Below are 11,863 nucleotides of genomic sequence, written 5' to 3' on the forward strand. Positions count from 1 at the left end.
ATCAGTAATTAAGTGCTACATTATATTTATGCACAGTATATATCAGTTCTGCATTACAAAAGGTCTGTGCAAACAATAAATGTTTATAGACGCACTAAATATAAGTAATTAAGTGTTGCATTACAAAAAGTCTGCACACAAATAAATATTTATATATGCACAGTATGTATCAGTAAGTAAGTACAACATTACAAAAGGTCTGCACACACAATTGTTTAAATATACACAGAATATATATGTAATTAAGCACCACATTACAAAAGGTCTGCACACATAATAAATGTTTATATATGCACAGGAAATATATGTAATTAAGCACTTCAATACAAAAGAACTGCACATACAATACATGTTTATATATGCACAGTATTTACCAGCAATTAAGCACCACATTACAAAAACATAATTTATGTAAGAACTTACCTGATAAATTCATTTCTTTCATATTAGCAAGAGTCCATGAGCTAGTGACGTATGGGATATACATTCCTACCAGGAGGGGCAAAGTTTCCCAAACCTCAAAATGCCTATAAATACACCCCTCACCACACCCACAAATCAGTTTAACGAATAGCCAAGAAGTGGGGTGATAAGAAAAAAGTGCGAAAGCATAAAAAACAAGGAATTGGAATAATTGTGCTTTATACAAAAAAATCATAACCACCACAAAAAAGGGTGGGCCTCATGGACTCTTGCTAATATGAAAGAAATGAATTTATCATGTAAGTTCTTACATAAATTATGTTTTCTTTCATGTAATTAGCAAGAGTCCATGAGCTAGTGACGTATGGGATAATGACTACCCAAGATGTGGATCTTCCACGCAAGAGTCACTAGAGAGGGAGGGATAAAATAAAGACAGCCAATTCCGCTGAAAAATAATCCACACCCAAAATAAAGTTTAAATCTTATAATGAAGAAAACTGAAATTATAAGCAGAAGAATCAAACTGAAACAGCTGCCTGAAGTATTTTTCTACCAAAAACTGCTTCAGAAGAAGAATACACATCAAAATGGTAGAATTTAATAAAAGTATGCAAAGAAGACCAAGTTGCTGCTTTGCAAATCTGATCAATCGAAGCTTCATTCCTAAACGCCCAGGAAGTAGAAACTGACCTAGTAGAATGAGCTGTAATCCTTTGAGGCAGAGATTTACCCGACTCGACATAAGCATGATGAATTAAAGATTTCAACCAAGATGCCAAAGAAATGGCAGAGGCCTTCTGACCTTTCCTAGAACCGGAAAAGATAACAAATAGACTAGAAGTCTTTCGGAAATTCTTAGTAGCTTCAACATAATATTTCAAAGCTCTAACTACATCCAAAGAATGCAATGATCTCTCCTTAGAATTCTTAGGATTAGGACATAATGAAGGAACCACAATTTCTCTACTAATGTTGTTAGAATTCACAACCTTAGATAAAAATTTAAAAGAAGTTCGCAACACCGCCTTATCCTGATGGAAAATCAGAAAAGGAGATTCACAAGAAAGAGCAGATAATTCAGAAACTCTTCTAGCAGAAGAGATGGCCAAAAGAAAACAAAACTTTCCAAGAAAGTAATTTAATGTCCAGTGAATGCATAGGTTCAAACGGAAGAGCTTGAAGAGGCCCCAGAACCAAATTCAAACTCCAAGGAGGAGAAATTGACTTAATGACAGGTTTTATACGAACCAAAGCTTGTACAAAACAATGAATATCAGGAAGAATAGTAATCCTTCTGTGAAAAAGAACAGAAAGAGCAGAGATTTGTCCTTTCAAGGAACTTGCAGACAAACCTTTATCCAAACCATCCTGAAGAAACTGAAAAATTCTCGGAATTCTAAAAGAATGCCAGGAAAAATGATGAGAAAGACACCAAGAAATGCAAGTCTTCCAGACTCGATAATATATCTTCCTAGATACAGATCTACGAGCCTGTAACATAGTATTAATCACAGAGTCAGAGAAACCTCTTTGACTAAGAATCAAGCGTTCAATCTCCATAACTTTAAATTTAAGGATTTGAGATCCTGATGGTAAAAAAGGACCTTGTGACAGAAGGACTGGTCTTAACGGAAGAGTCCACGGTTGGCAAGAAGCCATGTGGACAAGATCCGTATACCAAAACCTGTGAGACCATGCTGGAGCCACCAGCAGAAAAAAACTAGCATTCCTTCAGAATCTTGGAGATTACTCTTGGAAGAAGAACTAGAGGCGGAAAGATATAGGCAGGATGATACTTCCAAGGAAGTGACAATGCATCCACTGCTTCCGCCTGAGGATCCCTGGATCTGGACAGATACCTGGGAAGTTTCTTGTTTAGATGAGAAGCCATCAGATCTATTTCTGGAAGTCCCCACATTTGAACAATCTGAAGAAACACCTCTGGGTGAAGAGACCATTCGCCCGGATGTAACGTTTGGCGACTGAGATAATCCGCTTTCCAATTGTCAATACCTGGGATGTGAACCGCAGAGATTAGACAGGAGCTGGATTCCGCCCATACCAGTATTCGAGATACTTCTTTCATAGCCAGAGGACTGTGAGTCCTTCCTTGATGATTGACATATGCCACAGTTGTGACATTGTCTGTCTGAAAACAAATGAACGATTCTCTCTTTAGAAGAGGCCATGACTGAAGAGCTTCTGAAAATTGCACGGAGTTCCAAATATTGATTGGTAATCTCACCTCCTGAGATTTCCCAAACCCCTTGTGCTGTCAGAAACCCCCATACAGCTCCCCAACCTGTCAGACTTGCACCTGTTGAGATCACAGTCCAGGTTGGAAGAAAAAAAGAAGCCCCCTGAACTAAACGATGGTGGTCTGTACCACGTCAGAGGGTGTCGAACAATCAGTTTTAAAGATATTAAATGAGATATCTTTGTATAATCCCGGCACCACTGGTTCAGCATACAGAGCTGAAGAGGTTGCATGTGAAAATGAGCAAAGGGGAACACGTCCAATGCAGCAGTCATAAGAACCTAGAATTTCCATGCATAAGGCTACCGAAGGGAATGATTGAGACTGAAGGTTTCGATAAGCTGAAACCAATTTCAGACGTCTCCTGACCAACAGAGACAGAGTCATGGACACTGAATCTATCTGGAAATCTAAAAAAGGTTACTCTTGTCTGAGGAATCAACAAACTGATTGGTTAATTGATCCTCCAACCATGTTCTTGAAGAAACAACACTCATAAAAAGCTGGAAAGGATCTTTCCATTGAAAATGAGCAAAGGGAATTGAATCCAATGCTGTTAAAACTTCTATGCATATATAGCAACTGAAGGAAATAATAGAGACTAAAGGTACCGACAGATGGAACCCAATACAAATTGTCCCTTGTCTGATAGAGACAAAGATAGTGACATAAACCATCTGGAAACCTAAAAAAAAAGGTGACCTTTGCGTGAGGAATTAAGAGCTTTTGAAAAAAGATCCTCTAACTATGTCCTGAAGAGCAAGTGAAACATATGAGAATCCGCATCCTCAGGAAATAATCTGAATGAAAACAGAAAAATGAAGAATACGCATTTATTGTATCTAAAGAAAACAAATAATGCTATCAATGACCACAAAAAGGCAAAATAGTTTGAATAAAACTCCAAAACCCAGTTCCTAGAAAAGGAACTGGAATAAAAACCCCAGAAGATTCCAGGTCTGAGCAGCGCTTGAACCCCATGGGTACCCAGCCATGCCTCAACAGTATCCAAAATATATAGGACAGAAACACACTGAAAGAAAGTATTAGCCTTACTGGAATAAAATCAAAGAAATTTGGACAAAATAGAACCAAATAAATTTCAAAGAAGTCTTAACCTGCCCCTTACCAGCCAAGCTGGAATACGGCATGTGCATCGCAACATTAGGGAGCTAATTTCGAACCCCAATTAAAAACATGTTACTTGGGAAAGAACTCAGGATTCGTTCCTTAATAAGAACAACCAAACTAGTATAAGCTTAAAGTTTTAGTCTTAGAACTCAATCTTGAAGCCCATAGTAACAGTTTAAGAATTGAATCCAATAATAATTGATTATCTTAGAACAAAAGAAATATGGATTTTTTTTTTTTTTTTTTTAAATCACAGAATTCTTCTAGCTAAAATAGCTAAAGACATAGATTAACCCTCATTTGCGAATATATTCAATAAAATGAAGACACAAATGAAATCATTAGCATGATAGTCCAGTTTAAAGGACCAGTCAAAACAGAGGACTTGCAAAATGCAAAACAACAAGACAAATGCAACGGCACCTAGTCTAGTAAATGTTGTCCCTTAACAATGCTAAAATAAATCATGATCTGATACTTGATCTTAAAGTAAACAGAAAAAATGAAGCAATTGCAATATCACAGGACCAAGAAAAGTACCTGAAACTAAATAATTTTCCAAAAATAAGATACAACTATATAAAGGAAAATAAATACTATTTTACTATAAAAACAATAGCATAATTAGTAGGAGTAGAGATAGCTCCAATAAATTGGAGAACCCTCCAAATTGAATTTAACTGCTGACAAAGAATATAGTTTAAAAATAAAAGACAATTCTCAACCTATTCCATTCCCTAGTATGGGGAATTGGAAAGAAAACCTCTGAAATCACAGAAGAAAAAATAAAAAGGCAGAAATAGTGTCAGCTAGTCTTAAAGAACTAGTTACCTTAATATCCAAAATAATCAACACCTCTTCAACAAAGAACAAATGTACTTTAATAATAAAAAAATATATAAAAAAGTAGATTTGTTAGTGTCAATATCTGATGAAGAGAATTTCTGAAAGAGAAAAAAACATCATCAGAGAAGGATAAATCAGTATGTTGTTGGTCATTTGAAACTTCAATAATTAAAAAAGAAGTGAAAAAGACCTAAAAATCGTATTAGAAGGCACGAAGTCAGACAAAGCCTTAATCAGAAAAAATATTTCTTATAAATCTTCTAAACATTTCTTGCACTTAAGAATGGAAATGTATAAAGCATAAATACTAATGGAATCTGCATGTAAAAGTATATCATAATAACTTATTACAAACCATAGCTAGAGATAAACATTTATAACATTTAAAATAAATGAACTTAGCTTTGGTAGAACTGAAACTCAGTTAAGCATTTTTCCAGAAGTGGCTTCTGACTCAGGGACAAACGGAGACATCTTGCAATATGTAATAGAAAAAACAACATATAAAACAAAATTGATCAAATTCCTTAAATGACAGTTTCAGGAATGGGAAAAAAATGCCAGTGAACAAGCTTCTAGCAACCAGAAGCAATAAATGAGACTTAAATAATGTGGAGACAATAGTGACGCCCATATTTTTTAGCGCCAAAAAAGACGGCCACATTATTTGGCGCCTAAATGCTTTTGGCGCCAAAAATGACGCCACATCCGGAACGCCGACACTTTTGGCGCAAAAAAAGTCAAAAAAATGACGCAACTTCCGGCGACACGTATGACGCCGGAAACAGAAAAAAAATGTTTGCGCCAAAAAAGTCCGCGCCAAGAATGACGCAATAAAATGAAGCATTTTCAGCCCCCGCGAGCCTAATAGCCCACAGGGAAAAAGTCAAATTTTAAGGTAAGAAAAAAATTGATTAATTCATATGCATTATCCCAAATATGAAACTGACTGTCTGAAATAAGGAATGTTGAACATCCTGAGTCAAGGCAAATAAATGTTTGAACACATATATTTAGAACTTTATATAAAAGTGCCCAACCATAGCTTAGAGTGTCACAGAAAATAAGACTTACTTACCCCAGGACACTCATCTACATGTTTGTAGAAAGCCAAACCAGTACTGAAACGAGAATCAGTAGAGGTAATGGTATATATAAGAGTATATCGTCGATCTGAAAAGGGAGGTAAGAGATGAATCTCTACGACCGATAACAGAGAACCTATGAAATAGACCCCGTAGAAGGAGATCATTGAATTCAAATAGGCAATACTCTCCTCACATCCCTCTGACATTCACTGCACGCTGAGAGGAAAACCGGGCTCCAACCTGCTGCGGAGCGCATATCAACGTAGAATCTAGCACAAACTTACTTCACCACCACCATAGGAGGCAAAGTTTGTAAAACTGATTGTAGGGTGTGGTGAGGGGTGTATTTATAGGCATTTTGAGGTTTGGGAAACTTTGCCCCTCCTGGTAGGAATGTATATCCCATACGTCACTAGCTCATGGACTCTTGCTAATTACATGAAAGAAAGATCTACACACACAATAAATGTTTAAATATACACAGTATATATCAGTAATTAAGCACCACATTACAAAAGGTCTGCACACACAATAAATGTTTATATATGCACAGTATATATTAGTAATTAAACACTGCATTACAAAATGCCTGCACATACAATAAATGTTTATACAGGGAGTGCAGAATTATTAGGCAAATGAGTATTTTGACCACATCATCCTCTTTATGCATGTTGTCTTACTCCAAGCTGTATAGGCTCGAAAGCCTACTAACAATTAAGCATATTAGGTGATGTGCATCTCTGTAATGAGAAGGGGTGTGGTCAAATGACATCAACACCCTATATCAGGTGTGCATAATTATTAGGCAACTTCCTTTCCTTTGGCAAAATGGGTCAAAAGAAGGACTTGACAGGCTCAGAAAAGTCAAAAATAGTGAGATATCTTGCAGAGGGATGCAGCACTCTTAAAATTGCAAAGCTTCTGAAGCGTGATCATCGAACAATCAAGCGTTTCATTCAAAATAGTCAACAGGGTCGCAAGAAGCGTGTGGAAAAACCAAGGCGCAAAATAACTGCCCATGAACTGAGAAAAGTCAAGCGTGCAGCTGCCAAGATGCCACTTGCCACCAGTTTGGCCATATTTCAGAGCTGCAACATCACTGGAGTGCCCAAAAGCACAAGGTGTGCAATACTCAGAGACATGGCCAAGGTAAGAAAGGCTGAAAGACGACCACCACTGAACAAGACACACAAGCTGAAACGTCAAGACTGGGCCAAGAAATATCTCAAGACTGATTTTTCTAAGGTTTTATGGACTGATGAAATGAGAGTGAGTCTTGATGGGCCAGATGGATGGGCCCGTGGCTGGATTGGTAAAGGGCAGAGAGCTCCAGTCCGACTCAGACGCCAGCAAGGTGGAGGTGGAGTACTGGTTTGGGCTGGTATCATCAAAGATGAGCTTGTGGGGCCTTTTCGGGTTGAGGATGGAGTCAAGCTCAACTCCCAGTCCTACTGCCAGTTTCTGGAAGACACCTTCTTCAAGCAGTGGTACAGGAAGAAGTCTGCATCCTTCAAGAAAAACATGATTTTCATGCAGGACAATGCTCCATCACACGCGTCCAAGTACTCCACAGCGTGGTTGGCAAGAAAGGGTATAAAAGAAGAAAATCTAATGACATGGCCTCCTTGTTCACCTGATCTGAACCCCATTGAGAACCTGTGGTCCATCATCAAATGTGAGATTTACAAGGAGGGAAAACAGTACACCTCTCTGAACAGTGTCTGGGAGGCTGTGGTTGCTGCTGCACGCAATGTTGATGGTGAACAGATCAAAACACTGACAGAATCCATGGATGGCAGGCTTTTGAGTGTCCTTGCAAAGAAAGGTGGCTATATTTGTCACTGATTTGTTTTTGTTTTGTCTTTGAATGTCAGAAATGTATATTTGTGAATGTTGAGATGTTATATTGGTTTCACTGGTAAAAATAAATAATTGAAATGGGTATATATTTGTTTTTTGTTAAGTTGCCTAATAATTATGCACAGTAATAGTCACCTGCACACACAGATATCCCCCTAAAATAGCTATAACTAAAAACAAACTAAAAACTACTTCCAAAACTATTCAGCTTTAATATTAATTAGTTTTTTGGGTTCATTGAGAACATGGTTGTTGTTCAATAATAAAATTAATCCTCAAAAATACAACTTGCCTAATAATTCTGCACTCCCTGTATATAAAAAGTATATATCAGAGTAGACCCATATAGCTGTAGAAATTGCTTTCATCTTCCTATCAATAATAATAATAATCTATTAATGGATGTAGTTCATAAGTGATTAACAACTCTATCAGAAATGGGTTAAAATATTTCATTTATTGTTAACAAAATAAAACAACAGACCTTTGTAATAGCAAATCCACTGATCCCCCAGTGTCACCTGACACGTTTTACCTTAGCTTTATAAAAGATGACACCTACCCCATCTTTGTAATAACACATACATTGACCCCACAGTGTCACCTGATGTGTTTCACCTTAGCTTTACAAAAGATGACTTACCTATCCCATCTTTGTAGTAACACATACATTGACCCCACAGTGTCACCTGATGTGTTTCACCTTAGCTTTACAAAAGATGACTTACCTACCCCATCTTTGATAAAGCTAAGGTGAAACGCACCAGGTGACACTGAGGGGTTATTGGATGTGCTACTACAAAGGTCTGTTTTATATATATATGTGTGTGCGCGCGACTGTGTGTCTATATATATATATATATATATATATGTGTGTGTATATATGTGTGTGTGTGTATATATATATATATATATATATATACAGTATATATATACAGTATATATATATATATATATATATATATATATATATATATATATGTGTGTGTGTATATATATATATATATATATATATATGTGTGTGTGTGTATAGTGGTACTGATATATCACGTGTCACATCAGCAAAAAGAGTGTCTACGTAGGGGGCTCTGTGCCCAGGCTGAGGTCAGGGAATCATCTGGAAGCTATAGCCCTCTGGCTAATGACTAGGGATGGGCGAATGTGTAAATTTTCGAATTTCGAATGTAGAACGAATGTTATTACCGAAATTCGAATTCTAAATCCGAATGTCGATAAGAAAGAATATTCTTAAAAATTCGAAAATCGAATGTTATTTACAGTTTTCGAATGTCACTTTCGAATTCGAATGTTTATAATTATATCGAATGTCCACATTCGAAATTTCGAATTTAACATTCTATTTAACAAATACTATTCAGAAGTTCAATAGTTCATGTGGTAGGGAGGGAATCTAGTAAATTGATACATAATAGATACAAATATATAATTTCGAATGTTTCCATATAGAATATTGCATAATTCGAATATTACATTTAAAGAAAGCATTAGAAATACTATTACAAACATATAAATTCGAATTTTTCGAATTCGAATATAAATTCAATTTTTTCGAATTCGAATATTGCATAATTTGAATATTACATTTAAAGAAAAAGCATTAGAAATACTATTACAATCTAAATTCGAATTTTTCGAATTCGAATACACGTATTGCATAATTCGAATATTACATTTAAAGAAAAAGCATTAGAAATACTATTACAATCTAAATTCGAATTTTTCGAATTCGAATATTGCATTATTCGAATATTACATTTAAAGAAAAAGCATTAGAAATACTATTACAATCTAAATTCGAATTTTTCGAATTCGAATACACGTATTGCATAATTCGAATACTACATTTAAAGAAAAAGCATTAGAAATACTATTACAATCTAAATTCGAATTTTTCAAATTCGAATATTGCATAATTCGAATATTACATTTAAAGAAAAAGCATTAGAAATACTATTACAATCTAAATTCGAATTTTTCGAAAAGAATATTTTCGAATGTAATCGTAAAATTCGAAACCGAACATTTGAAAATCGAATGTTAGAATGTTATGTAAACATTCGAAATTCGATTCGAACGAACGAATGTGTTAAAATTCGTGCCGTTTTTCGAATGTTGCGAAACATTCGCCCATCCCTACTAATGACCATGTCACTCACATTCCTGTGTCACAGAAAACTTAGGTTGCTGAGTTTTTCTATTTCTAGCACAAAGCACAGAAATAGATATGCAGACATAAAAGAATGTGTCATTGTCCCTAGGTAGGTGGCATGTGAGCTATGGGGATATCTCATGACTGGATGAGGGTCACTTCATTTTAACTTAAGCAAATAATGTAATGTCCATTACTCTGTATAGCTTTGTGCTTAATGCAATTGACTAAGTGTATCAATGTAATGACAAAAGTGCAACTGCACTGTGGAAACTTCCACAGAGTCACCTAAACCAGTGGTTCTATGTATGTATATATATATATATATATATATATATATATATATATATATATATATATATATATATATATATATATATATATATATATATATATATATATATATATATATATATATATATATACACACACACATACACACACACATACACACACTCCCTATGATTATTCCGCTCACTATGATTAGCTTGCTCACTCACACTCATTATGATTATCTTGCTCACTTACTATGATTAGTTAGCACACTCACTATGATTAGCTTGCTCACTCACACTCACTATGATTAGCTTGCTCACTCACACTCACTATGATTAGCTTGTTCTCTATGAATAGCTTGCTCACTCACTATGATTAGCTGGCAAACTCACTATGATTAGCTTGCTCATTTACTATGATTAGCTTGCTCACACTAACTATGATTAGCTTGCTCACACTCACTATGATTAGCTTGCTCGCTCACACTCACTATGATCAGCTTGCTCACACTCACTATGATTAGCTTGCTTACACTCACTATGATTAGCTTGCTTACACTCACTATAATTAGCTTGCTCACCCACACACACTATGATAAGCTTGCTGACTCACTATGATTATCTTGCTCACTCACACTCTTTATGATTAGCTTGCTCACTTATTATGATTAGCTTTCTCACTCATCCTCACTATGATTAGCTTGCTCACTATGATTAGCTTGCTCACTATCAATATCTTGCTCACTCACTATGATTAGCTTTCTCACTTACTATGATTAGCTTGCTCACTCACACTCACTATGATAAACTTGCTCACTTACACTCACTATGATTAGCTTGTTCACTATGAATATCTTGCTCACTCACTATGATTAGCTTGCTCACTCACACTCACTATGAGTAGCTTGCTCATGCACTCACTATGATTAGCTTGCTCACTTAATATGATTAGCTTGCTCACTCACACTCCCTATGATTAGCTTGCTCATTTACACTCACTATGATTAGCTTCCTCACTCACTATGATTAGCTGGCACACTCACTATGATTAGCTTGCTCACGCACTATGATTAGCTTGCTCACTCACACTCACTATGATCAGCTTGCTCACTCACTATGATTAGCTTGCTCACTCACTATGATTAGCTTGCTCACACTCACTATGGTTAGCTTGCGCGTTTACTATGATTAGCTTGCTCACTTATTATGATTAGCTTTCTCACTCATACTCACTATGATTAGCTTGCTCACTATGATTAGCTTGCTCACTATCAATATCTTGCTCACTCACTATGATTAGCTTGCTCACTCACACTCACTATGATAAACTTGCTCACTTACACTCACTATGATTAGCTTGTTCACTATGAATATCTTGCTCACTCACTATGATTAGCTTGCTCACTCACACTCACTATGAGTAGCTTGCTCATGCACTCACTATGATTAGCTTGCTTACTTAATATGATTAGCTTGCTCACTCACACTCCCTATGATTAGCTTGCTCATTTACACTCACTATGATTAGCTTGCTCACTCACACTTACTATGATTAGCTTGTTCTCTATGAATAGCTTGCTCACTCACTATCATTAGCTCACTCACACTCACTATGATTAGCTTCCTCACTCACTATGATTAGCTGGCACATTCACTATGATTAGCTTGCTCACGCACTATGATTAGCTTGCTCACTCACACTCACTATGATCAGCTTGCTCACTCACTATGATCAGCTTGCTCACTCACTATGGTTAGCTTGCTCACTCACTATGATTAGCTTGCTCACACTCACTATGGTTAGCTT

General features: G+C 36.1%; 1 protein-coding gene across 2 annotated transcripts in view; it reads left to right on the forward strand.

Annotated features, from left to right (window-relative positions):
• Positions 1–11,863, forward strand: part of ABTB2 (ankyrin repeat and BTB domain containing 2) — a 222,824-nt gene that overhangs the window by 66,633 nt on the left and 144,328 nt on the right. The gene's annotated exons all lie outside the window — the stretch shown is intronic.

This window comes from Bombina bombina, chromosome 7, assembly GCF_027579735.1.
Source record: "Bombina bombina isolate aBomBom1 chromosome 7, aBomBom1.pri, whole genome shotgun sequence".
Classification (NCBI taxonomy): Eukaryota; Metazoa; Chordata; class Amphibia; order Anura; family Bombinatoridae; genus Bombina; species Bombina bombina.